Source organism: Schistocerca serialis, unplaced genomic scaffold (genome assembly GCF_023864345.2).
Source record: "Schistocerca serialis cubense isolate TAMUIC-IGC-003099 unplaced genomic scaffold, iqSchSeri2.2 HiC_scaffold_1059, whole genome shotgun sequence".
Classification (NCBI taxonomy): Eukaryota; Metazoa; Arthropoda; class Insecta; order Orthoptera; family Acrididae; genus Schistocerca; species Schistocerca serialis.
In genome coordinates, this window is record NW_026047249.1 from 62501 (window position 1) to 67500 (window position 5000).

General features: G+C 51.1%; 1 non-coding gene across 1 annotated transcript in view; it reads right to left on the reverse strand.

The window, feature by feature from the left end:
• Nucleotides 1-997, reverse strand: part of LOC126430789 (small subunit ribosomal RNA) — a 1909-nt gene extending 912 nt beyond the window's left edge. Inside the window, exon 1 of the ribosomal RNA XR_007577314.1 lies at nucleotides 1-997. This exon is cut by the window's left edge and continues 912 nt beyond it. This is a non-coding gene — a ribosomal RNA (small subunit ribosomal RNA).
• Nucleotides 998-5000: the final 4003 nt, after the last annotated feature.

Genomic DNA, 5000 nt, shown 5'->3' on the forward strand with positions numbered 1-5000 from the left:
CTAACGTCGCAATACGAATGCCCCCGCCTGTCCCTATTAATCATTACCTCGGGTTCCGAAAACCAACAAAATAGAACCGAGGTCCTATTCCATTATTCCATGCACACAGTATTCAGGCGGGCTTGCCTGCTTTAAGCACTCTAATTTGTTCAAAGTAAACGTGCCGGCCCACCGAGACACTCAATAAAGAGCACCCTGGTAGGATTTCAACGGGGTCCGCCTCGGGACGCACGAGCACGCACGAGGCGGTCGCACGCCTTCGGCTCGCCCCACCGGCAGGACGTCCCACGATACATGCCAGTTAAACACCGACGGGCGGTGAACCAACAGCGTGGGACACAAATCCAACTACGAGCTTTTTAACCGCAACAACTTTAATATACGCTATTGGAGCTGGAATTACCGCGGCTGCTGGCACCAGACTTGCCCTCCAATAGATACTCGTTAAAGGATTTAAAGTGTACTCATTCCGATTACGGGGCCTCGGATGAGTCCCGTATCGTTATTTTTCGTCACTACCTCCCCGTGCCGGGAGTGGGTAATTTGCGCGCCTGCTGCCTTCCTTGGATGTGGTAGCCGTTTCTCAGGCTCCCTCTCCGGAATCGAACCCTGATTCCCCGTTACCCGTTACAACCATGGTAGGCGCAGAACCTACCATCGACAGTTGATAAGGCAGACATTTGAAAGATGCGTCGCCGGTACGAGGACCGTGCGATCAGCCCAAAGTTATTCAGAGTCACCAAGGCAAACGGACCGGACGAGCCGACCGATTGGTTTTGATCTAATAAAAGCGTCCCTTCCATCTCTGGTCGGGACTCTGTTTGCATGTATTAGCTCTAGAATTACCACAGTTATCCAAGTAACGTGGGTACGATCTAAGGAACCATAACTGATTTAATGAGCCATTCGCGGTTTCACCTTAATGCGGCTTGTACTGAGACATGCATGGCTTAATCTTTGAGACAAGCATATGACTACTGGCAGGATCAACCAGGGAGCTGCGTCAACTAGAGCTGAGCAGCCGGCCGCCCGGGAGTGTGTCCCGGGGGCCCGCGCGAACACGCACGCGTCCGCTCAATTATTCTGCAAACAGGAGGAGGCTGAGCTCCCCTGCACAACACACCTCGAAACCCTCTCAGGTCCCGGCGGCGCGCAGCGCCGTCCTAAGTACTTGGTCGGGTTCGAGAGAGGCGCAATCGCCCGGAGTTAGGCGAGTAGACGCTTTAGGTGCGACCACCCGTGCTCCCAACTGAGCTTGCCGCTGCCGACAGAGGCCCGGGAGCGTGCTGTCGTGGCATTGCCGGCGGGAGACAACACGCGCCACCTACGGTGACCGGCAGCTCCAACGCCAGCGCCACAGAAGGACAAAAGCCCCACTTGGGTGCCGAAGCGAACTCTCCCAGCACAGCGCACGCGCCAACACGTCCGCACAGCTGCGATACAAACCACCTGCGAGAACCGCTGGGGCGACCGAGCAGCAGACGGCGTCGCGGCGCCGAGCGCCGGGCGGCGGCGCATCCTCAGCGCACACAGTCCTCAATCGGACCAGCACACTGCAGATGGCCACCGCGCTTCGCACCGGGCCCGCGAGGACCTACTTTGGCCGCAAGGCGCCGCGAGCAGGGGGCGCCGGCGCGCAGCTGCGCCGCCTGCCGCGTCCGTCGGCCGGCGCGCCTGCCACTGGCCGCCCCCACCAGCCGGCTGTAGCGCGTGCGCCCACGCACCGCGCTGCCAGCACGCCGGGCGGCCCCCCCTCACCGGCCGGGGACGGTCCCACCCAGCCACCGCCGCGTATCGCCTCACACCCAGATCCCCTTTCGCGTTCGTGGGCATGGTGGGTCCCCTTTCACGTTCGTGGGCATGGTGGGTATCCCTGAAACAACCGGTTAATAGCTCGACCGATCGTCGCCAACACTGATTCACCTCTAGCGAGAACAACCGCACCACAACGGGTTACCTGTTGTTCATTTGCGTAACGTCACCAGCAAACGTAGACGTCCATCGCCATTTGCAACGAGTATTGCATGCCTGTGTCAGGTGTCACAACACACTACGTCTGCCCACATAGACGCAACAACATGTGCACGCCTCGAGAACACGTGGAAGGTAGCCCCCGTACGTATGCGGTGTCCATTGCGCGAACGACTGTCAGCCGGCCTCTGCAGGATGTCGCAGATGTGGAACGCGGTGCAACATGCTATCACGGTGTGTGAGAAGAGACGACTACGTCCGAATACACGCTCCACTACATCAACAGACTGCTCATGCTGATCGCCATCCAGGGCGTCCGTTCCTCCCACACGTCTGAATGGCGTACCACACTGCAATCCAGCTCTTATAGGGAGACGACACGTAGCTGCGTGCACAATATTTGGACTGTATGGTCTGCCGTTGCTAGGCGCAGTCGTCGTACGGTCACACATGTGCCACGATGTATCATTCAGTACATACGGACCAATGTGCAGTACAGTTTGTGGGTTTTGCGTACATCGGCGGACAGGTGACAGGCCGTACCACAACGTAGGCTGAGTACGTCGGCATGCGAAGGGCATTGAACATGCAAACTTCTCAACGACCAGCTTGCGAAGGCAGGGGGGAAGGGGGGGGGGCATGTACGTCCTGCTGCTATCCACATTACAGTGTATAGCAGGAGCATGTGGAAAGTCAGCAACACCTGCAAGGTGTTTAACATGACGCGATACACAGGGGACCGGGCAGTGCGAATAGCGAACTATATTGCGAGGGTTGCGGTTAGGCAACACTACACTAATTTAACGAGTTGCATAACAATTACAGAGCAGGTTCAGCGACAACGTGCGTCAGGTTAAGGCGCAATATAGGTTAGGTTGAGGCACAATATAGGTTAGGTTAAGGCACAACATGGGTTACGTTAAGGCACAAATTGGGTTACGTTAAGGCACAACATGGGTTACGTTAAGGCACAACATGGGTTACGTTAAGGCACAAATTAGGTTACGTTAAGGCACAAATTAGGTTACGTTAAGGCACAAATTAGGTTACGTTAAGGCACAAATTAGGTTACGTTAAGGCACAAATTAGGTTACGTTAAGGCACAAATTAGGTTACGTTAAGGCACAAATTAGGTTACGTTAAGGCACAAATTAGGTTACGTTAAGGCACAAATTAGGTTACGTTAAGGCACAAATTAGGTTACGTTAAGGCACAAATTAGGTTACGTTAAGGCACAAATTAGGTTACGTTAAGGCACAAATTAGGTTACGTTAAGGCACAAATTAGGTTACGTTAAGGCACAAATTAGGTTACGTTAAGGCACAAATTAGGTTACGTTAAGGTACAATATGGGTTAGGTTAAGGTACAATATGGGTTAGGTTAAGGTACAATATGGGTTAGGTTAAGGTACAATATGGGTTAGGTTAAGGTACAATATGGGTTAGGTTAAGGCACAACGTAGGTTAGGTTAAGGCACAACGTAGGTTAGGTTAAGGCACAACATAGGTTAGGTTAAGGCACAACATAGGTTAGGTTAAGGCACAACATAGGTTAGGTTAAGGCACAACATAGGTTAGGTTAAGGCACAACATAGGTTAGGTTAAGGCACAACATAGGTTAGGTTAAGGCACAACATAGGTTAGGTTAAGGCACAACATAGGTTAGGTTAAGGCACAACATAGGTTAGGTTAAGGCACAACATAGGTTAGGTTAAGGCACAACGTAGGTTAGGTTAAGGCACAACGTAGGTTAGGTTAAGGCACAACGTAGGTTAGGTTAAGGCACAACGTAGGTTAGGTTAAGGCACAACGTAGGTTAGGTTAAGGCACAACGTAGGTTAGGTTAAGGCACAACGTAGGTTAGGTTAAGGCACAACGTAGGTTAGGTTAAGGCACAACGTAGGTTAGGTTAAGGCACAACGTAGGTTAGGTTAAGGCACAACGTAGGTTAGGTTAAGGCACAACGTAGGTTAGGTTAAGGCACAACGTAGGTTAGGTTAAGGCACAACGTAGGTTAGGTTAAGGCACAACGTAGGTTAGGTTAAGGCACAACGTAGGTTAGGTTAAGGCACAACGTAGGTTAGGTTAAGGCACAACGTAGGTTAGGTTAAGGCACAACGTAGGTTAGGTTAAGGCACAACGTAGGTTAGGTTAAGGCACAACGTAGGTTAGGTTAAGGCACAACGTAGGTTAGGTTAAGGCACAACGTAGGTTAGGTTAAGGCACAACATAGGTTAGGTTAAGGCACAACATAGGTTAGGTTAAGGCACAACATAGGTTAGGTTAAGGCACAACATAGGTTAGGTTAAGGCACAACATAGGTTAGGTTAAGGCACAACATAGGTTAGGTTAAGGCACAACATAGGTTAGGTTAAGGCACAACATAGGTTAGGTTAAGGCACAACATAGGTTAGGTTAAGGCACAACATAGGTTAGGTTAAGGCACAACATAGGTTAGGTTAAGGCACAACGTAGGTTAGGTTAAGGCACAACGTAGGTTAGGTTAAGGCACAACGTAGGTTAGGTTAAGGCACAACGTAGGTTAGGTTAAGGCACAACGTAGGTTAGGTTAAGGCACAACGTAGGTTAGGTTAAGGCACAACGTAGGTTAGGTTAAGGTACAACGTAGGTTAGGTTAAGGTACAACGTAGGTTAGGTTAAGGTACAACGTAGGTTAGGTTAAGGTACAACGTAGGTTAGGTTAAGGTACAACGTAGGTTAGGTTAAGGTACAACGTAGGTTAGGTTAAGGTACAACGTAGGTTAGGTTAAGGTACAACGTAGGTTAGGTGAAGGCGCAATGTAGGTTAGGTTAAGGTACGATATACCTTAGGTTAAGGTACAATATCGCTTAGGTTAAGGTACAATATAGCTTAGGTTAAGGTACACGTTGTAGGGAAAGGTGTATTTTGGGGGGGGAGGGGGCGGCAGGTTCGTTGATAGTGATTATCGTAAGTGCATGCCTGCGGGATCATCCGATTTGTCACGTCAGGATGCACTTGTGGCTCATGACAGGCGGCGCTCCGATTC